Source organism: Rhopilema esculentum, chromosome 14 (assembly GCF_057945365.1).
Source record: "Rhopilema esculentum isolate cy_ngs chromosome 14, ASM5794536v1, whole genome shotgun sequence".
NCBI classification, from domain to species: Eukaryota; Metazoa; Cnidaria; class Scyphozoa; order Rhizostomeae; family Rhizostomatidae; genus Rhopilema; species Rhopilema esculentum.
The window spans coordinates 8,704,980-8,728,670 of NC_142828.1; the positions used below are offsets into that span (position 1 = coordinate 8,704,980).

The 23,691-nt window shown below is 32.3% G+C and overlaps 1 protein-coding gene across 1 annotated transcript in view; it reads left to right on the top strand.

Annotated features, from left to right (window-relative positions):
- Positions 1–2,381: 2,381 nt before the first annotated feature.
- The window catches only part of LOC135695903 (homeobox protein HMX2), a 52,304-nt gene continuing 30,994 nt past the window's right edge, over positions 2,382–23,691 (top strand). The window contains exon 1 of the mRNA XM_089112412.1: positions 2,382–3,613. The gene's annotated coding sequence lies outside the window, so the exon portion shown is untranslated. The remainder of the gene's footprint in view (positions 3,614–23,691) is intronic.

Below are 23,691 nucleotides of genomic sequence, written 5' to 3' on the forward strand. Positions count from 1 at the left end.
AAAGGCCTGAATCACCTGTTTACACGTCCTTGCTTGGTATCTCCAACATGTTGAACATTCCCTTGCTACCTTATTTGCAAGCTGACTAACTCCATATATCCAGTAGCGTTCTCTGGTCTTTGCTACAGTGGCATTTTTTCCAAAGTGACCAACTTTCTGATGTGCATCCCTAACTATCAACTGCACGATGGGTGAGCATTTTGGTAGGACAATAGGATGTCGAACGTCGAATGGAATTTCAGCCTTTCGAATTCTACCAGCGATTCTTACCAGGCCTTCATTTGTAATTATGGGAGCATACTTGAACAACAAACTTCTTCTGGAATGAAATAAGATGTAAAAAATAAGAAATGAATAAAATTTCTTAAAGAAAAGTGAGATTCTTCTAAGAAGACTACCTTACCACAAAAAGCCCCATACTTTTTCCCTCGTTTTATTTTTCTAGATATACCTTTACGTTGGTATACATTCTAATGGAAAAAAAGGTTTTCGTTCGATTATTTAGCAAAGTTTTAAAGCGAAATGTTTTTTGATTCTATTGAGATTTTTCAATTTCTGTTAATTTGCTTTTTACCAAAAAAATTCTCACCTATCACCTCCATACTCATCGTTGTTTTTGCAGAAGAATAATGGTTTATTTGAAGGGTCGACTTTTTATAGAAATTTAAGGTCATAAGCTTTGAAAAATCGCCAAAATCTATCGAATTTTCTTCCTCTAGAAAATACGGGTTATTCCTTTCTATGTGATTAGAAGGAGCCACCATTCGATTAAGTTTCAAAAAACATCCTTTTGCGGAAGAAAAACGGTTTTTAGAAGGGTCGATTCTTTTAAGAAATGTAAGGCTAAAGGCTTAAAAAAATCACATAAAATTGTTCGAATTATTTTCTCCAATAACTTGTTTCTACCCTTATCTGTGATTAGAATGAACCAAATATCAACTTCAATCGATCAATCAATTGTTATGCCGTATCTGATTCTCTGTTATCAGCTTTTTGACTTCCAGTTTCTCTGTTATCAGCTTTTTAAATTAAAGTTCCGGCGTTCTTCTAATTGGCTAGCAGCTTCAAGCTATCCATGTTTGTTGCTCTTTGCCTTCTCTTGTCTTTTTTACCTTAAAGCTTTCCAGTCAATAGCTGATGTTCTAATCCTTTCTGCATAAGTGTCCTAAAAACTCATGTTGTCTTTGGCTAATTGTTTCTATCATTGTTCTGTTACTTTCTGCCCTGGTCAGTACATCTTGATTCTATGCGTCCAGGATAACTTCAGCATTCTTCTCCAGAACCACAGCTTCTAATTTGTTCTGCAGTTCTTTTGTAATTGTGCAGTATTCCGATCCATATAACAGTGTTGAGCACACATAGCTCCTTAACACACGTGACTTTGTCTCCCAGCTACTGTTGTTATTTGTAAGTATTGGAGACATCTTTCTGCTAAAGGTATCTTTTGCTAATGCTATTCGTTTGATGCAGGGTTTTTTTAAAGTGCAGTTCTACACAAAATGTGCAGTTCTAAAAGTTTTTGTGCAGTTCTAAATAAAAATCCTCGCAGTTCCAAAATTTTACTTTAAGGAACAAAAATTCAGGAAAACTTTTGCAGAAAAACAAACAAAAGTTTGAATTATGAAACACATAAAAGATAATAAAGATGACGCTTAAATTAACCAAAGACCTGTTAGCATATAGAAATTATAGATGCAGAAAGACATTCGATGTAGAATAAAGATATAAATTTTGATAGTCGCTACATCGTTTTTGAGTCATATATACAAGAATAACGAAATTAAAAGTGTCAAAGCAGGAACTCTTAAATCAGAGAACATTAAAAATTCAGAGCAAAAGACAAATCATGTCACCAGTTTCGAATTTAAATTTTACCTTTGTATGGTCAAACAAAACAGACCGACAACTAAATATGAGACAATTTAACATTTACTTCTCAAGCTGCTGTGCAATTGCTATTTATACCTTGCATCCGTATAATTGGCATAGCTCGAAAAAAAACGATATTAAAGCTTTTAAAATATTATATATAACATCGCTATGAAATGTCGCCCCACAAACACAATTTTATTTTTCAAGATTCTATAAAGTTGACTATGGTTTCTTGTGATTATTTCTATATATCCAAGAACTCACAATGGTTGGCATAAGCTCGAAATATTGGTTTTCTTTTACAATGTACTTTATAACTTTGCTTCCAAGTTAAGTTAGAATCTACCTTCAAGAATAAAATAATTCAAGAATAAAAAGTGACACACCCAGTAATCCTAGAGGCACTTACAAATGCCACTCGCGACGTAACTGCATAACATGCCAACACATCACAGACAGTACTACTTCTTTTAACTTTACTAGCACTGACAAAACTACGACATAAAACAAAGACTGGACTGCAACTCTACTAGCGTTCTTCTAACTAACGGACACAAGAACTGCCAATACATCGGACAAACAAGCAGACGACTGAAAGACAGATTTAACGAACACAGACGAGACATTATCAACAAAAAAGTAGACAAATCTGGTGTTGCAGAACACTTCTGTAGCCCAGAACATACCATCAATGACCTTACTGTAACACCATTACTGAAACTCAACGACAAGCGAGTCGCGAGAGTGTCCGACGAGCCAAAGAGCCTGGCAATACCTCATTGGCCTGGCAAACACTCTCACACCGAACGGCATGAACAGAACTACTGACCGTTAACCTTATAGCAACATTTTCATTATTTCATATTATAGTACTTCATCCCCATTACGTCTTCATTCCACCACCACCACCCACCCTCTCTCATTCGCCACCCTTCCCTCCTCTACCACTGCGCTGCATTCACACCATTCCACATCAGCCAGTCCGACACCACCATCGCCTCTTTTAAATATGTAAAATTTTTAGCCCGTTAACTTTTGCTCTGATGAAGCCCCGTATGCCGGGGTGAAATATTATCCTTTACTGATTTACGTGCTTTTATTGTTGTTTATTCTTGGCGTATTGCGGTGTTTCATATTTGCTACATTTTTGTCGACTTTTTGCCGCAAGAACTCCTTGGAGCCCGTCGAGCAGCCAGCTACAGTGGCCTTTTCTTCATTCAAACATATTAACAATGTCCAAACCTAAACTTTAGTTAGGGTATAGCAATGAGGTGTTGTATAGCCTCGTTTATATGTCATGTTCTGTTTTGTTAACCTCGTATTGACATGAGTTTGATTTGATTAGAAGAACCTATGGCCGGTGATAGAGAGTTTGCACATTTTATTAAACTGTTTTAACTAGCGCCGAGCAGCTATATCTAGATAAAAATAAACACACTAGGAAGTCAACTTTCTAACCCTTCAGAAAACGAAAGAAACACGCTACAAGCATTCAGGGAATTTTATAGACTCGTGGGGAAATATGGTATGAAGTGGGCCTCAATGGGTTGAAGAGGATACATCAGATGCCAATAGGAAGGAACACAAAGCAAAGGTATTTGGCAGGTGTGCATTTACAGGCGAGCGATTGAAAACAGTTCTCAAAGCTGAATACAACCAAGATATAGCCAAGATGAAATCTGCTGATTTTGATGAAATGGTACAAAAATTGCATGAAAGATACCAGCCATGTCAAAACCAGGTACTTTTGAGTTTTTCACTATCAGTTTCATCAACTCAAACAGGAACCAGGTGTGAAGATTGATACTTTTATTAACAAAATTTGTCAACATGCTGATAAATGTGCATTCATCAAATGGTTCCTGTACTAATAAGGATCAAATTCACAAGACTTTGATAAGAAATCAAATAATAATAGGCACCATTATAGCTAGTACCAGAGAAAATGCTCTTGAAATTAAGAACATTGTTTGGCCTCTTTAATTTCAGCAGCCTGAAAAATTGAAGCCACCAATAAAGCCATGAAATTGATAGACTCTGATTCCCGCTCCTTTCAAATCAACTCTGTTGAAGACCCCCAACATACAACAGTAAATAAAATCGGTAAAAAGGGGGAAAATACTCCCAGAAAGAACTTTTGAGGTATTTCCATGAACACTTCCATCGCACATACACATCCAACGAAAATCAATACCATATCAAGCAGTCATAAAAAGCAGAACTCAGCCTTAGTAAAACAAAAATTCAGGCACTAATTGATGCTGGTGTGGAAGTCAGTGGCGGATTCAGACCGGGCTCCAAGGGTTCTGGAACCCTGTCAAATTTTTCTAAGACACATAAAACCAGTTTTCCCTTTACTTTCGAATAAATCACAACGAGTCCCAACGTCAAATGGCCTCTTGTACCACAACCTTTGCTGTTCTCTAAATATGGTATTGTGAAAGAAAGGAACCCTGTCGTAGCCATGGTTATTTTTTGTAACATACTATATCCCTCTAAAGAAAGGAACCCTGTCGTAGCCAAGCCAACTTTTTGTACCATACTGTATCTTTTAAGAAATGAACCCTGTCGTAGCCATGGCAATCGATTGTCTTATATTGATTTCGTCACAAACAAAAGAACCCTCTTGGAACCCATCTCATGAACTTTTTGGAACTTATTTAAACCGCTGACCATGCATGTGTCCTGTTTTCATAATGACGACGTGAAGCTGCAAGTGAAGGCTTGGACAGCACAATGACGAGAGCTTGTTTTAAGCCCTCAAAGGGGAAGAGACCAGCACCTGAAGATCAATGAAATTTAATGATCATATGGAAGAGTGCTATGAATTTTCAACAAAGCTTTTCAAACACACCTCGCAAACTTTTTGCTCATTTTTCTCGACTGGCCTAGCTAACCGGGAGAAGACAGATAACCGCTTTTTTTGCTCATGGATCAAGTGAAAAGTCCATTTCAGATAGTTGTAAAGTGACATATGCAATATTTTGCAATACGAAGGAGAGAATTCTTAGCAGGAAGCTCAGGAATGTCACAGACATTTTCTCTTTGATGTGCAAAGTTTATAGAACTCTTGAAGTGCAAAGTTTACATGATATATTTATTTATAGAGTGAGAACTTTATCAAGATAAAATTAAAAACTTCAGAGAATGGGACAAGATGATTTCATATGTCATAATTTCCCCTTTTTTATAATTGGGCTTGTTTGCTATTTATGACAAGAGGTTGTCTTGTTTATTATTTGATAAAATTTATGGCATGAATTTCACTGAAATCTTGCAACACTCAGTAAATTTTACTACTGCTGTAACCAGCTAAAGAAATTTATTAAGGTCCTGTGTTTGGTAAGAAATTGAAATCATTATTTGGAATTCATAGTGACAATTCCTGGTTCGGTTTACAGACTTATTTTTTTGCTTGCCTTGGAATCATGCTAATAAAAGATATTAGCTTGTTAAAATTAAACTTTACAGTTGTGAATCTTATCAAAAAGTTAAAATAGGTGTCACTCATTTTGGACGAAAGTAAAGGGCCTTGCCAGAAAAATATGGGACCACGCCCATGTAGAAATCCACTCAAATTTTTGTCTAGATTCCCCACTGGTGGAAGTCAATATCCTCCTTTAGAGCAATGTGCCCAAAAATATCAGAATAACTTTTCGTACCCCAATCACTCTGCAACCATATAAAAGTACCATCATAACTCCAAAAGGACTAATTACCTGTAACATAACGTGGAATAATACAACACAGAAAGCTACATGGGTTGTTATTTGTGACAAGGATCTCCATGGTAATCCCTGCAACCTGAACCCTTGCTGATTTTGAAAGCCTCAAAAACAAAACCCAGCCATCAGTTGCAAGCATCATATCCAAGTATAAGATTTTTTTTCTTCTATGAACTGGCTTAATAGCTCCTTTGTGATTAGAAAACCATATAATTCATCTTGCTTTTAGGAAAAACGTTGTTTTTTCCGATGAGTAAATGTTTTTTAAGAAGGTAGATTTTCGATGAAAAAGTAATGCTATAAGTTTAGAAAAATTGGCTAAATTTTTTGGATTTTTTTTCTTCTATGAACTGGCTTAATAGCTCCTTTGTGATTAGAAAACACCATAATTCAACTTGCTTTTGGGAAAAACGCCGTTTTTTGCGAAGAGTAAATGTTTTTTAAGGAGGTAAATTTTCGATGAAAAAGCAGGGCTATAGGCTTAGAAAAATTGGCTAAATTTTTTGGATGTTTTTAAATCTATGAACTGGCTTAATAGCTCCTTTGTGATTAGAAAACACCATAATTCATCTGTGTTTTAGGAAAAACGCCATTTTTTGCGAAAAGTAAATGTTTTTTAAGGAGGTAAATTTTCGATGAAAAAGCAAGGCTATAGGCTTAGAAAAATTGGTTAAATTTTTTAGATTTTTTTCTTCTATGAACTGGCTTAATAGCTCCTTTGTGATTAGAAAACACCATAAATCAACTTGCTTCTGGGAAAAACCCTTTTTTTTGCGAAGAGTAAATGTTTTTTAAGGAGGTAAATTTTCGATGAAAAAGCAGGGCTTTGGCTTAGCAAAATTGGCTAAATTTTTTAGATTTTTTTTCTTCTATGAACTGTTAATAGCTCCTTTGTGATTAGAAAACACCATAATTTAACTTGCTTTTGGGAAAAACGCCGTTTTTTGCGAAGAGTAAATGTTTTTTAAGGAGGTAAATTTTCGATGAAAAAGCAGGGCTATAGGCTTAGAAAAATTGGCTAAATTTTTTGGATTTTTTTTCTTCTATGAACTGGCTTAATAGCTCCTTTGTGATTAGAAAACACTATAATTGAACTTGCTTTTGGGAAAAACGCCATTTTTTGCGAAAAGTAAATGTTTTTTAAGGAGGTAAATTTTCGATGAAAAAGCAAGGCTATAGGCTTAGAAAAATTGGTTAAATTTTTTAGATTTTTTTCTTCTATGAACTGGCTTAATAGCTCCTTTGTGATTAGAAAACACCATAATTTAACTTGCTTTTGGGAAAAACGCCGTTTTTTGCGAAGAGTAAATGTTTTTTAAGGAGGTAAATTTTCGATGAAAAAGCAGAGCTATAGGCTTAGAAAAATTGGCTAAATTTTTTGGATTTTTTTTCTTCTATGAACTGGCTTAATAGCTCCTTTGTGATTAGAAAACACCATAATTCATCTGTCTTTTAGGAAAAACGCCGTTTTTTCCGAAGATTAAATGTTTTTTAAGGAGGTAAATTTTCGATGAAAAAGCAAGGCTATAGGCTTAGAAAAATTGGTTAAATTTTTTAGATTTTTTTCTTCTATGAACTGGCTTAATAGCTCCTTTGTGATTAGAAAACACCATAAATCAACTTGCTTTTGGGAAAAACGCCTTTTTTTGCGAAGAGTAAATGTTTTTTAAGGAGGTAAATTTTCGATGAAAAGCAGGGCTATAGGCTTAGAAAAATTGGCTAAATTTTATGGATTTTTTTTCTTCTATGAACGAGCTTTATAGCTCCTTTGTGATTAGAAAACACCATAATTCAACTTGCTTTTGGGAAAAACGCCGTTTTTTGCGAAGAGTAAATGTTTTTTAAGGAGGTAAAATTTCAATGAAAAAGCAAGCCGATAGGCTTAGAAAAATTGGCTAAATTTTATGGATTTTTTTTCTTCTATGAACGAGCTTAATAGCTCCTTTGTGATTAGAAAACACCATAATTCAACTTGCTTTTGGAAAAAACGCCGTTTTTTGCGAAAAGTAAATGCTTTTTAAGGAGGTCAATTTTCGATGAAAAAGTAATGCTATAGGCTTAGAAAAATTGGCTAAATTTTATGGATTTTTTTTCTTCTATGAACTGGCTTAATAGCTCCTTCGTGATTAGAAAATACCGTAATTCATCTGTCTTTTAGGAAAAACGCCATTTTTTGCGAAAAGTAAATGTTTTTTAAGGGGGTAAATTTTCGATGAAAAAGCAAGGCTATAGGCTTAGAAAAATTGGCTAAATTTTTTGGATTTTTTTTCTTCTATGACCCGGCTTAATAGCTCCTTTGTGATTAGAAAACACCATAATTCATCTTGCTTTTGGGAAAAACGCCATTTTTTGCGAAAAGTAAATGTTTTTTAAGAAGGTAGATTTTCGATGAATAAGTAAGGCTATAGGCTTAAAAAAATTAGCTAAATTTTATGGGTTTTTTTTCTTCTATGAACCGGCTTAATAGCTCCTTTGTGATTAGAAAACACCATAATTCAACTTGCTTTTGGGAAAAACGCCGTTTTTTGCGAAGAGTAAATGTTTTTTAAGAAGGTAGATTTTCGATGAAAAAGTAAGGCTTTAGGCTTAGAAAAATTGGCTAAATTATTTAGATGCTTTTTCTTCTATATACTGGCTTAAAAGCTCCTTTGTGATTAGAAAACACCATAATTCATCTTGCTTTTGGGAAAAACGCCTTTTTTTGCGAAGAGTAAATGTTTTTTAAGGAGGTAAATTTTCGATGAAAAAGCAGGGCTATAGGCTTAGAAAAATTGGCTAAATTTTTTAGATTTTTTTTCTTCTATGAACGAGCTTAATAGCTCCTTTATGATTAGAAAACACCATAATTCAACTTGCTTCTGGAAAAAACGCCGTTTTTTCCGAAGATTAAATGTTTTTTAAGGAGGTAAATTTTCGATGAAAAAGCAAGGCTATAGGCTTAGAAAAATTGGCTAAATTTTTTGGATTTTTTTTCTTCTATGAACTGGCTTAATAGCTCCTTTGTGATTAGAAAACACCATAATTCATCTGTCTTTTAGGAAAAACGCCGTTTTTTCCGAAGATTAAATGTTTTTTAAGGAGGTAAATTTTCGATGAAAAAGCAAGGCTATAGGCTTAGAAAAATTGGTTAAATTTTTTAGATTTTTTTCTTCTATGAACTGGCTTAATAGCTCCTTTGTGATTAGAAAACACCATAAATCAACTTGCTTTTGGGAAAAACGCCTTTTTTTGCGAAGAGTAAATGTTTTTTAAGGAGGTAAATTTTCGATGAAAAGCAGGGCTATAGGCTTAGAAAAATTGGCTAAATTTTATGGATTTTTTTTCTTCTATGAACGAGCTTTATAGCTCCTTTGTGATTAGAAAACACCATAATTCAACTTGCTTTTGGGAAAAACGCCGTTTTTTGCGAAGAGTAAATGTTTTTTAAGGAGGTAAAATTTCAATGAAAAAGCAAGCCGATAGGCTTAGAAAAATTGGCTAAATTTTATGGATTTTTTTTCTTCTATGAACTGGCTTAATAGCTCCTTTGTGATTAGAAAACACCATACTTCAACTTGCTTTTGGGAAAAACGCCGTTTTTTGCGAAGAGTAAATGTTTTTTAAGGAGGTAAATTTTCGATGAAAAAGCAGGGCTATAGGCTTAGAAAAATTGGCTAAATTTTTTAGATTTTTTTTCTTCTATGAACGAGCTTAATAGCTCCTTTGTGATTAGAAAACACCATAATTCATCTTGCTTTTGGGAAAAACGCCATTTTTTGCGAAAAGTAAATGTTTTTTAAGAAGGTAGATTTTCGATGAAAAAGTAAGGCTATAGGCTTAAAAAAATTAGCTAAATTTTATGGGTTTTTTTTCTTCTATGAACCGGCTTAATAGCTCCTTTGTGATTAGAAAACACCATAATTCAACTTGCTTTTGGGAAAAACGCCGTTTTTTGCGAAGAGTAAATGTTTTTTAAGAAGGTAGATTTTCGATGAAAAAGTAATGCTATAAGTTTAGAAAAATTGGCTAAATTTTTTGGATTTTTTTTCTTCTATGAACTGGCTTAATAGCTCCTTTGTGATTAGAAAACACCATAATTCAACTTGCTTTTGGGAAAAACGCCGTTTTTTGCGAAGAGTAAATGTTTTTTAAGGAGGTAAATTTTCGATGAAAAAGCAGGGCTATAGGCTTAGAAAAATTGGCTAAATTTTTTGGATGTTTTTAAATCTATGAACTGGCTTAATAGCTCCTTTGTGATTAGAAAACACCATAATTCATCTGTGTTTTAGGAAAAACGCCATTTTTTGCGAAAAGTAAATGTTTTTTAAGGAGGTAAATTTTCGATGAAAAAGCAAGGCTATAGGCTTAGAAAAATTGGTTAAATTTTTTAGATTTTTTTCTTCTATGAACTGGCTTAATAGCTCCTTTGTGATTAGAAAACACCATAAATCAACTTGCTTCTGGGAAAAACCCTTTTTTTTGCGAAGAGTAAATGTTTTTTAAGGAGGTAAATTTTCGATGAAAAAGCAGGGCTTTGGCTTAGCAAAATTGGCTAAATTTTTTAGATTTTTTTTCTTCTATGAACTGTTAATAGCTCCTTTGTGATTAGAAAACACCATAATTTAACTTGCTTTTGGGAAAAACGCCGTTTTTTGCGAAGAGTAAATGTTTTTTAAGGAGGTAAATTTTCGATGAAAAAGCAGGGCTATAGGCTTAGAAAAATTGGCTAAATTTTTTGGATTTTTTTTCTTCTATGAACTGGCTTAATAGCTCCTTTGTGATTAGAAAACACTATAATTGAACTTGCTTTTGGGAAAAACGCCATTTTTTGCGAAAAGTAAATGTTTTTTAAGGAGGTAAATTTTCGATGAAAAAGCAAGGCTATAGGCTTAGAAAAATTGGTTAAATTTTTTAGATTTTTTTCTTCTATGAACTGGCTTAATAGCTCCTTTGTGATTAGAAAACACCATAATTTAACTTGCTTTTGGGAAAAACGCCGTTTTTTGCGAAGAGTAAATGTTTTTTAAGGAGGTAAATTTTCGATGAAAAAGCAGAGCTATAGGCTTAGAAAAATTGGCTAAATTTTTTGGATTTTTTTTCTTCTATGAACTGGCTTAATAGCTCCTTTGTGATTAGAAAACACCATAATTCATCTGTCTTTTAGGAAAAACGCCGTTTTTTCCGAAGATTAAATGTTTTTTAAGGAGGTAAATTTTCGATGAAAAAGCAAGGCTATAGGCTTAGAAAAATTGGTTAAATTTTTTAGATTTTTTTCTTCTATGAACTGGCTTAATAGCTCCTTTGTGATTAGAAAACACCATAAATCAACTTGCTTTTGGGAAAAACGCCTTTTTTTGCGAAGAGTAAATGTTTTTTAAGGAGGTAAATTTTCGATGAAAAGCAGGGCTATAGGCTTAGAAAAATTGGCTAAATTTTATGGATTTTTTTTCTTCTATGAACGAGCTTTATAGCTCCTTTGTGATTAGAAAACACCATAATTCAACTTGCTTTTGGGAAAAACGCCGTTTTTTGCGAAGAGTAAATGTTTTTTAAGGAGGTAAAATTTCAATGAAAAAGCAAGCCGATAGGCTTAGAAAAATTGGCTAAATTTTATGGATTTTTTTTCTTCTATGAACGAGCTTAATAGCTCCTTTGTGATTAGAAAACACCATAATTCAACTTGCTTTTGGAAAAAACGCCGTTTTTTGCGAAAAGTAAATGCTTTTTAAGGAGGTCAATTTTCGATGAAAAAGTAATGCTATAGGCTTAGAAAAATTGGCTAAATTTTATGGATTTTTTTTCTTCTATGAACTGGCTTAATAGCTCCTTCGTGATTAGAAAATACCGTAATTCATCTGTCTTTTAGGAAAAACGCCATTTTTTGCGAAAAGTAAATGTTTTTTAAGGGGGTAAATTTTCGATGAAAAAGCAAGGCTATAGGCTTAGAAAAATTGGCTAAATTTTTTGGATTTTTTTTCTTCTATGACCCGGCTTAATAGCTCCTTTGTGATTAGAAAACACCATAATTCATCTTGCTTTTGGGAAAAACGCCATTTTTTGCGAAAAGTAAATGTTTTTTAAGAAGGTAGATTTTCGATGAATAAGTAAGGCTATAGGCTTAAAAAAATTAGCTAAATTTTATGGGTTTTTTTTCTTCTATGAACCGGCTTAATAGCTCCTTTGTGATTAGAAAACACCATAATTCAACTTGCTTTTGGGAAAAACGCCGTTTTTTGCGAAGAGTAAATGTTTTTTAAGAAGGTAGATTTTCGATGAAAAAGTAAGGCTTTAGGCTTAGAAAAATTGGCTAAATTATTTAGATGCTTTTTCTTCTATATACTGGCTTAAAAGCTCCTTTGTGATTAGAAAACACCATAATTCATCTTGCTTTTGGGAAAAACGCCTTTTTTTGCGAAGAGTAAATGTTTTTTAAGGAGGTAAATTTTCGATGAAAAAGCAGGGCTATAGGCTTAGAAAAATTGGCTAAATTTTTTAGATTTTTTTTCTTCTATGAACGAGCTTAATAGCTCCTTTATGATTAGAAAACACCATAATTCAACTTGCTTCTGGAAAAAACGCCGTTTTTTCCGAAGATTAAATGTTTTTTAAGGAGGTAAATTTTCGATGAAAAAGCAAGGCTATAGGCTTAGAAAAATTGGCTAAATTTTTTGGATTTTTTTTCTTCTATGAACTGGCTTAATAGCTCCTTTGTGATTAGAAAACACCATAATTCATCTGTCTTTTAGGAAAAACGCCGTTTTTTCCGAAGATTAAATGTTTTTTAAGGAGGTAAATTTTCGATGAAAAAGCAAGGCTATAGGCTTAGAAAAATTGGTTAAATTTTTTAGATTTTTTTCTTCTATGAACTGGCTTAATAGCTCCTTTGTGATTAGAAAACACCATAAATCAACTTGCTTTTGGGAAAAACGCCTTTTTTTGCGAAGAGTAAATGTTTTTTAAGGAGGTAAATTTTCGATGAAAAGCAGGGCTATAGGCTTAGAAAAATTGGCTAAATTTTATGGATTTTTTTTCTTCTATGAACGAGCTTTATAGCTCCTTTGTGATTAGAAAACACCATAATTCAACTTGCTTTTGGGAAAAACGCCGTTTTTTGCGAAGAGTAAATGTTTTTTAAGGAGGTAAAATTTCAATGAAAAAGCAAGCCGATAGGCTTAGAAAAATTGGCTAAATTTTATGGATTTTTTTTCTTCTATGAACTGGCTTAATAGCTCCTTTGTGATTAGAAAACACCATACTTCAACTTGCTTTTGGGAAAAACGCCGTTTTTTGCGAAGAGTAAATGTTTTTTAAGGAGGTAAATTTTCGATGAAAAAGCAGGGCTATAGGCTTAGAAAAATTGGCTAAATTTTTTAGATTTTTTTTCTTCTATGAACGAGCTTAATAGCTCCTTTGTGATTAGAAAACACCATAATTCATCTTGCTTTTGGGAAAAACGCCATTTTTTGCGAAAAGTAAATGTTTTTTAAGAAGGTAGATTTTCGATGAAAAAGTAAGGCTATAGGCTTAAAAAAATTAGCTAAATTTTATGGGTTTTTTTTCTTCTATGAACCGGCTTAATAGCTCCTTTGTGATTAGAAAACACCATAATTCAACTTGCTTTTGGGAAAAACGCCGTTTTTTGCGAAGAGTAAATGTTTTTTAAGAAGGTAGATTTTCGATGAAAAAGTAAGGCTTTAGGCTTAGAAAAATTGGCTAAATTATTTAGATGCTTTTTCTTCTATATACTGGCTTAAAAGCTCCTTTGTGATTAGAAAACACCATAATTCATCTTGCTTTTGGGAAAAACGCCTTTTTTTGCGAAGAGTAAATGTTTTTTAAGGAGGTAAATTTTCGATGAAAAAGCAGGGCTATAGGCTTAGAAAAATTGGCTAAATTTTTTAGATTTTTTTTCTTCTATGAACGAGCTTAATAGCTCCTTTATGATTAGAAAACACCATAATTCAACTTGCTTCTGGAAAAAACGCCGTTTTTTCCGAAGATTAAATGTTTTTTAAGGAGGTAAATTTTCGATGAAAAAGCAAGGCTATAGGCTTAGAAAAATTGGCTAAATTTTTTGGATTTTTTTTCTTCTATGAACTGGCTTAATAGCTCCTTTGTGATTAGAAAACACCATAATTCATCTGTCTTTTAGGAAAAACGCCGTTTTTTCCGAAGATTAAATGTTTTTTAAGGAGGTAAATTTTCGATGAAAAAGCAAGGCTATAGGCTTAGAAAAATTGGTTAAATTTTTTAGATTTTTTTCTTCTATGAACTGGCTTAATAGCTCCTTTGTGATTAGAAAACACCATAAATCAACTTGCTTTTGGGAAAAACGCCTTTTTTTGCGAAGAGTAAATGTTTTTTAAGGAGGTAAATTTTCGATGAAAAGCAGGGCTATAGGCTTAGAAAAATTGGCTAAATTTTATGGATTTTTTTTCTTCTATGAACGAGCTTTATAGCTCCTTTGTGATTAGAAAACACCATAATTCAACTTGCTTTTGGGAAAAACGCCGTTTTTTGCGAAGAGTAAATGTTTTTTAAGGAGGTAAAATTTCAATGAAAAAGCAAGCCGATAGGCTTAGAAAAATTGGCTAAATTTTATGGATTTTTTTTCTTCTATGAACGAGCTTAATAGCTCCTTTGTGATTAGAAAACACCATAATTCAACTTGCTTTTGGAAAAAACGCCGTTTTTTGCGAAAAGTAAATGCTTTTTAAGGAGGTCAATTTTCGATGAAAAAGTAAGGCTATAGGCTTAAAAAAATTAGCTAAATTTTATGGATTTTTTTTCTTCTATGAACGAGCTTTATAGCTCCTTTGTGATTAGAAAACACCATAATTCAACTTGCTTTTGGGAAAAACGCCGTTTTTTGCGAAGAGTAAATGTTTTTTAAGGAGGTAAAATTTCAATGAAAAAGCAAGCCGATAGGCTTAGAAAAATTGGCTAAATTTTATGGATTTTTTTTCTTCTATGAACTGGCTTAATAGCTCCTTTGTGATTAGAAAACACCATACTTCAACTTGCTTTTGGGAAAAACGCCGTTTTTTGCGAAGAGTAAATGTTTTTTAAGGAGGTAAATTTTCGATGAAAAAGCAGGGCTATAGGCTTAGAAAAATTGGCTAAATTTTTTAGATTTTTTTTCTTCTATGAACGAGCTTAATAGCTCCTTTGTGATTAGAAAACACCATAATTCATCTTGCTTTTGGGAAAAACGCCATTTTTTGCGAAAAGTAAATGTTTTTTAAGAAGGTAGATTTTCGATGAAAAAGTAAGGCTATAGGCTTAAAAAAATTAGCTAAATTTTATGGGTTTTTTTTCTTCTATGAACCGGCTTAATAGCTCCTTTGTGATTAGAAAACACCATAATTCAACTTGCTTTTGGGAAAAACGCCGTTTTTTGCGAAGAGTAAATGTTTTTTAAGAAGGTAGATTTTCGATGAAAAAGTAAGGCTTTAGGCTTAGAAAAATTGGCTAAATTATTTAGATGCTTTTTCTTCTATATACTGGCTTAAAAGCTCCTTTGTGATTAGAAAACACCATAATTCATCTTGCTTTTGGGAAAAACGCCTTTTTTTGCGAAGAGTAAATGTTTTTTAAGGAGGTAAATTTTCGATGAAAAAGCAGGGCTATAGGCTTAGAAAAATTGGCTAAATTTTTTAGATTTTTTTTCTTCTATGAACGAGCTTAATAGCTCCTTTATGATTAGAAAACACCATAATTCAACTTGCTTCTGGAAAAAACGCCGTTTTTTCCGAAGATTAAATGTTTTTTAAGGAGGTAAATTTTCGATGAAAAAGCAAGGCTATAGGCTTAGAAAAATTGGCTAAATTTTTTGGATTTTTTTTCTTCTATGAACTGGCTTAATAGCTCCTTTGTGATTAGAAAACACCATAATTCATCTGTCTTTTAGGAAAAACGCCGTTTTTTCCGAAGATTAAATGTTTTTTAAGGAGGTAAATTTTCGATGAAAAAGCAAGGCTATAGGCTTAGAAAAATTGGTTAAATTTTTTAGATTTTTTTCTTCTATGAACTGGCTTAATAGCTCCTTTGTGATTAGAAAACACCATAAATCAACTTGCTTTTGGGAAAAACGCCTTTTTTTGCGAAGAGTAAATGTTTTTTAAGGAGGTAAATTTTCGATGAAAAGCAGGGCTATAGGCTTAGAAAAATTGGCTAAATTTTATGGATTTTTTTTCTTCTATGAACGAGCTTTATAGCTCCTTTGTGATTAGAAAACACCATAATTCAACTTGCTTTTGGGAAAAACGCCGTTTTTTGCGAAGAGTAAATGTTTTTTAAGGAGGTAAAATTTCAATGAAAAAGCAAGCCGATAGGCTTAGAAAAATTGGCTAAATTTTATGGATTTTTTTTCTTCTATGAACGAGCTTAATAGCTCCTTTGTGATTAGAAAACACCATAATTCAACTTGCTTTTGGAAAAAACGCCGTTTTTTGCGAAAAGTAAATGCTTTTTAAGGAGGTCAATTTTCGATGAAAAAGTAAGGCTATAGGCTTAAAAAAATTAGCTAAATTTTATGGATTTTTTTTCTTCTATGAACTGGCTTAATAGCTCCTTTGTGATTAGAAAACACCATACTTCAACTTGCTTTTGGGAAAAACGCCGTTTTTTGCGAAGAGTAAATGTTTTTTAAGGAGGTAAATTTTCGATGAAAAAGCAGGGCTATAGGCTTAGAAAAATTGGCTAAATTTTTTAGATTTTTTTCTTCTATGAACGAGCTTAATAGCTCCTTTGTGATTAGAAAACACCATAATTCAACTTGCTTTTGGAAAAAACGCCGTTTTTTGCGAAAAGTAAATGCTTTTTAAGGAGGTCAATTTTCGATGAAAAAGTAAGGCTATAGGCTTAAAAAAATTAGCTAAATTTTATGGATTTTTTTTCTTCTATGAACTGGCTTAATAGCTCCTTTGTGATTAGAAAACACCATACTTCAACTTGCTTTTGGGAAAAACGCCGTTTTTTGCAAAAAGTAAATGTTTTTTAAGGAGGTAAATTTTCGATGAAAAAGCAGGGCTATAGGCTTAGAAAAATTGGCTAAATTTTTTGGATTTTTTTTCTTCTATGAACTGGCTTAATAGCTCCTTCGTGATTAGAAAATACCGTAATTCATCTGTCTTTTAGGAAAAACGCCATTTTTTGCGAAAAGTAAATGTTTTTTAAGGGGGTAAATTTTCGATGAAAAAGCAAGGCTATAGGCTTAGAAAAATTGGCTAAATTTTTTGGATTTTTTTTCTTCTATGACCCGGCTTAATAGCTCCTTTGTGATTAGAAAACACCATAATTCATCTTGCTTTTGGGAAAAACGCCATTTTTTGCGAAAAGTAAATGTTTTTTAAGAAGGTAGATTTTCGATGAATAAGTAAGGCTATAGGCTTAAAAAAATTAGCTAAATTTTATGGGTTTTTTTTCTTCTATGAACCGGCTTAATAGCTCCTTTGTGATTAGAAAACACCATAATTCAACTTGCTTTTGGGAAAAACGCCGTTTTTTGCGAAGAGTAAATGTTTTTTAAGAAGGTAGATTTTCGATGAAAAAGTAAGGCTTTAGGCTTAGAAAAATTGGCTAAATTATTTAGATGCTTTTTCTTCTATATACTGGCTTAAAAGCTCCTTTGTGATTAGAAAACACCATAATTCATCTTGCTTTTGGGAAAAACGCCTTTTTTTGCGAAGAGTAAATGTTTTTTAAGGAGGTAAATTTTCGATGAAAAAGCAGGGCTATAGGCTTAGAAAAATTGGCTAAATTTTTTAGATTTTTTTTCTTCTATGAACGAGCTTAATAGCTCCTTTATGATTAGAAAACACCATAATTCAACTTGCTTCTGGAAAAAACGCCGTTTTTTCCGAAGATTAAATGTTTTTTAAGGAGGTAAATTTTCGATGAAAAAGCAAGGCTATAGGCTTAGAAAAATTGGCTAAATTTTTTGGATTTTTTTTCTTCTATGAACTGGCTTAATAGCTCCTTTGTGATTAGAAAACACCATAATTCATCTGTCTTTTAGGAAAAACGCCGTTTTTTCCGAAGATTAAATGTTTTTTAAGGAGGTAAATTTTCGATGAAAAAGCAAGGCTATAGGCTTAGAAAAATTGGTTAAATTTTTTAGATTTTTTTCTTCTATGAACTGGCTTAATAGCTCCTTTGTGATTAGAAAACACCATAAATCAACTTGCTTTTGGGAAAAACGCCTTTTTTTGCGAAGAGTAAATGTTTTTTAAGGAGGTCAATTTTCGATGAAAAAGTAAGGCTATAGGCTTAAAAAAATTAGCTAAATTTTATGGATTTTTTTTCTTCTATGAACTGGCTTAATAGCTCCTTTGTGATTAGAAAACACCATACTTCAACTTGCTTTTGGGAAAAACGCCGTTTTTTGCAAAAAGTAAATGTTTTTTAAGGAGGTAAATTTTCGATGAAAAAGCAGGGCTATAGGCTTAGAAAAATTGGCTAAATTTTTTGGATTTTTTTTCTTCTATGAACTGGCTTAATAGCTCCTTCGTGATTAGAAAATACCGTAATTCATCTGTCTTTTAGGAAAAACGCCATTTTTTGCGAAAAGTAAATGTTTTTTAAGGGGGTAAATTTTCGATGAAAAAGCAAGGCTATAGGCTTAGAAAAATTGGCTAAATTTTTTGGATTTTTTTTCTTCTATGACCCGGCTTAATAGCTCCTTTGTGATTAGAAAACACCATAATTCATCTTGCTTTTGGGAAAAACGCCATTTTTTGCGAAAAGTAAATGTTTTTTAAGAAGGTAGATTTTCGATGAATAAGTAAGGCTATAGGCTTAAAAAAATTAGCTAAATTTTATGGGTTTTTTTTCTTCTATGAACCGGCTTAATAGCTCCTTTGTGATTAGAAAACACCATAATTCAACTTGCTTTTGGGAAAAACGCCGTTTTTTGCGAAGAGTAAATGTTTTTTAAGAAGGTAGATTTTCGATGAAAAAGTAAGGCTTTAGGCTTAGAAAAATTGGCTAAATTATTTAGATGCTTTTTCTTCTATATACTGGCTTAAAAGCTCCTTTGTGATTAGAAAACACCATAATTCATCTTGCTTTTGGGAAAAACGCCTTTTTTTGCGAAGAGTAAATGTTTTTTAAGGAGGTAAATTTTCGATGAAAAAGCAGGGCTATAGGCTTAGAAAAATTGGCTAAATTTTTTAGATTTTTTTTCTTCTATGAACGAGCTTAATAGCTCCTTTATGATTAGAAAACACCATAATTCAACTTGCTTCTGGAAAAAACGCCGTTTTTTCCGAAGATTAAATGTTTTTTAAGGAGGTAAATTTTCGATGAAAAAGCAAGGCTATAGGCTTAGAAAAATTGGCTAAATTTTTTGGATTTTTTTTCTTCTATGAACTGGCTTAATAGCTCCTTTGTGATTAGAAAACACCATAATTCATCTGTCTTTTAGGAAAAACGCCGTTTTTTCCGAAGATTAAATGTTTTTTAAGGAGGTAAATTTTCGATGAAAAAGCAAGGCTATAGGCTTAGAAAAATTGGTTAAATTTTTTAGATTTTTTTCTTCTATGAACTGGCTTAATAGCTCCTTTGTGATTAGAAAACACCATAAATCAACTTGCTTTTGGGAAAAACGCCTTTTTTTGCGAAGAGTAAATGTTTTTTAAGGAGGTAAATTTTCGATGAAAAGCAGGGCTATAGGCTTAGAAAAATTGGCTAAATTTTATGGATTTTTTTTCTTCTATGAACGAGCTTTATAGCTCCTTTGTGATAAGAAAACACCATAATTCAACTTGCTTTTGGGAAAAACGCCGTTTTTTGCGAAGAGTAAATGTTTTTTAAGGAGGTAAAATTTCAATGAAAAAGCAAGCCGATAGGCTTAGAAAAATTGGCTAAATTTTATGGATTTTTTTTCTTCTATGAACTGGCTTAATAGCTCCTTTGTGATTAGAAAACACCATACTTCAACTTGCTTTTGGGAAAAACGCCGTTTTTTGCGAAGAGTAAATGTTTTTTAAGGAGGTAAATTTTCGATGAAAAAGCAGGGCTATAGGCTTAGAAAAATTGGCTAAATTTTTTAGATTTTTTTTCTTCTATGAACGAGCTTAATAGCTCCTTTGTGATTAGAAAACACCATAATTCAACTTGCTTTTGGAAAAATTGCCGTTTTTTGCGAAAAGTAAATGCTTTTTAAGGAGGTCAATTTTCGATGAAAAAGTAAGGCTATAGGCTTAAAAAAATTAGCTAAATTTTATGGATTTTTTTTCTTCTATGAACTGGCTTAATAGCTCCTTTGTGATTAGAAAACACCATACTTCAACTTGCTTTTGGGAAAAACGCCGTTTTTTGCGAAGAGTAAATGTTTTTTAAGGAAGTAAATTTTCGATAAAAAAGCAGGGCTATAGGCTTAGAAAAATTGGCTAAATTTTTTAGATTTTTTTTCTTCTATGAACGAGCTTAATAGCTCCTTTGTGATTAGAAAACACCATAATTCAACTTGCTTTTGGAAAAAAACGCCGTTTTTTGCGAAAAGTAAATGCTTTTTAAGGAGGTAAATTTTCGATGAAAAAGTAAGGCTATAGGCTTAAAAAAATTGGCTAAATTTTTTGGATTTTTTTTCTTCTATGAACTGGCTTAATAGCTCCTTCGTTATTAGAAAATACCATAATTAATCTGTCTTTTAGGAAAAACGCCATTTTTTGCGAAGAGTAAATGTTTTTTAAGGGGGTAAATTTTCGATGAAAAAGCAGGGCTATAGGCTTAGAAAAATTGGCTAAATTTTTTAGATTTTTTTTCTTCTATGAACGAGCTTAATAGCTCCTTTGTGATTAGAAAACACCATAATTCAACTTGCTTTTGGAAAAAACGCCGTTTTTTGCGAAAAGTAAATGCTTTTTAAGGAGGTCAATTTTCGATGAAAAAGTAAGGCTATAGGCTTAAAAAAATTGGCTAAATTTTTTGGATTTTTTTTCTTCTATGAACTGGCTTAATAGCTCCTTCGTTATTAGAAAATACCATAATTAATCTGTCTTTTAGGAAAAACGCCATTTTTTGCGAAAAGTAAATGTTTTTTAAGGGGGTAAATTTTCGATGAAAAAGCAAGGCTATAGGCTTAGAAAAATTGGCTAAATTTTTTGGATTTTTTTTCTTCTATGAACTGGCTTAATAGCTCCTTTGTGATTAGAAAACACCATAATTCAACTTGCTTTTGGAAAAAACGCCGTTTTTTCCGAAGAGTAAATGTTTTTTAAGGAGGTAAATTTTCGATGAAAAAGCAAGGCTATAGGCTTAGAAAAATTGGTTAAATTTTTTAGATTTTTTTCTTCTATGAACTGGCTTAATAGCTCCTTTGTGATTAGAAAACACCATAAATCAACTTGCTTTTGGGAAAAACGCCTTTTTTTGCGAAGAGTAAATGTTTTTTAAGGAGGTAAATTTTCGATGAAAAAGCAGGGCTATAGGCTTAGAAAAATTGGCTAAATTTTTTAGATTTTTTTTCTTCTATGAACGAGCTTAATAGCTCCTTTCTGATTAGAAAACACCATAATTCAACTTGCTTTTGGAAAAAACGCCGTTTTTTCTGAAGATTAAATGTTTTTTAAGGAGGTAAATTTTCGATGAAAAAGCAAGGCTATAGGCTTAGAAAAATTGGCTGAATTTTTTGGATTTTTTTTCTTCTATGAACTGGCTTAATAGCTCCTTTGTGATTAGAAAACACCATAATTCATCTGTCTTTTAGGAAAAACGCCATTTTTTGTGAAAAGTAAATGTTTTTTAAGGAGGTAAAATTTCGATGAAAAAGCAAGCCGATAGGCTTAGAAAAATTGGCTAAATTTTATGGATTTTTTTTCTTCTATGACGAGCTTAATAGCTCCTTTGTGATTAGAAAACACCATAATTCAACTTGCTTTTGGGAAAAACGCCGTTTTTTGCGAAGAGTAAATGTTTTTTAAGGAGGTAAAATTTCAATAAAAAAGCAAGCCGATAGGCTTAGAAAAATTGGCTAAATTTTATGGATTTTTTTTCTTCTATGAACTGGCTTAATAGCTCCTTTGTGATTAGAAAACACCATAATTCAACTTGCTTTTGGGAAAAACGCCGTTTTTTGCGAAGAGTAAATGTTTTTTAAGGAGGTAAAATTTCAATGAAAAAGCAAGCCGATAGGCTTAGAAAAATTGGCTAAATTTTATGGATTTTTTTTCTTCTATGAACTGGCTTAATAGCTCCTTTGTGATTAGAAAACACCATAATTCAACTTGCTTTTGGAAAAAACGCCGTTTTTTCCGAAGATTAAATGTTTTTTAAGGAGGTAAATTTTCGATGAAAAAGCAAGGCTATAGGCTTAGAAAAATTGGTTAAATTTTTTAGATTTTTTTTCTTCTATGAACGAGCTTAATAGCTCCTTTGTGATTAGAAAACACCATAATTCAACTTGCTTTTGGAAAAAACGCCGTTTTTTGCGAAAAGTAAATGCTTTTTAAGGAGGTCAATTTTCGATGAAAAAGTAAGGCTATAGGCTTAAAAAAATTGGCTAAATTTTTTGGATTTTTTTCTTCTATGAACGAGCTTAATAGCTCCTTTGTGATTAGAAAACACCATAATTCATCTGTCTTTTAGGAAAAACGCCATTTTTTGTGAAAAGTAAATGTTTTTTAAGGAGGTAAAATTTCGATGAAAAAGCAAGCCGATAGGCTTAGAAAAATTGGCTAAATTTTATGGATTTTTTTTCTTCTATGACGAGCTTAATAGCTCCTTTGTGATTAGAAAACACCATAATTCAACTTGCTTTTGGGAAAAACGCCGTTTTTTGCGAAGAGTAAATGTTTTTTAAGGAGGTAAAATTTCAATAAAAAAGCAAGCCGATAGGCTTAGAAAAATTGGCTAAATTTTATGGATTTTTTTTCTTCTATGAACTGGCTTAATAGCTCCTTTGTGATTAGAAAACACCATAATTCAACTTGCTTTTGGGAAAAACGCCGTTTTTTGCGAAGAGTAAATGTTTTTTAAGGAGGTAAAATTTCAATGAAAAAGCAAGCCGATAGGCTTAGAAAAATTGGCTAAATTTTATGGATTTTTTTTCTTCTATGAACTGGCTTAATAGCTCCTTTGTGATTAGAAAACACCATAATTCAACTTGCTTTTGGAAAAAACGCCGTTTTTTCCGAAGATTAAATGTTTTTTAAGGAGGTAAATTTTCGATGAAAAAGCAAGGCTATAGGCTTAGAAAAATTGGTTAAATTTTTTAGATTTTTTTTCTTCTATGAACGAGCTTAATAGCTCCTTTGTGATTAGAAAACACCATAATTCAACTTGCTTTTGGAAAAAACGCCGTTTTTTGCGAAAAGTAAATGCTTTTTAAGGAGGTCAATTTTCGATGAAAAAGTAAGGCTATAGGCTTAAAAAAATTGGCTAAATTTTTTGGATTTTTTTCTTCTATGAACGAGCTTAATAGCTCCTTTGTGATTAGAAAACACCATACTTCAACTTGCTTTTGGGAAAAACGCCGTTTTTTGCGAAGAGTAAATGTTTTTTAAGGAGGTAAATTTTCGATGAAAAAGCAGGGCTATAGGCTTAGAAAAATTGGCTAAATTTTTTAGATTTTTTTTCTTCTATGAACGAGCTTAATAGCTCCTTTCTGATTAGAAAACACCATAATTCAACTTGCTTTTGGAAAAAACGCCGTTTTTTCCGAAGATTAAATGTTTTTTAAGGAGGTAAATTTTCGATGAAAAAGCAAGGCTATAGGCTTAGAAAAATTGACTGAATTTTTTGGATTTTTTTTCTTCTATGAACTGGCTTAATAGCTCCTTTGTGATTAGAAAACACCATAATTCATCTGTCTTTTAGGAAAAACGCCATTTTTTGTGAAGAGTAAATGTTTTTTAAGGAGGTAAAATTTCGATGAAAAAGCAAGCCGATAGGCTTAGAAAAATTGGCTAAATTTTATGGATTTTTTTTCTTCTATGACGAGCTTAATAGCTCCTTTGTGATTAGAAAACACCATAATTCAACTTGCTTTTGGGAAAAACGCCGTTTTTTGCGAAGAGTAAATGTTTTTTAAGGAGGTAAAATTTCAATAAAAAAGCAAGCCGATAGGCTTAGAAAAATTGGCTAAATTTTATGGATTTTTTTTCTTCTATGA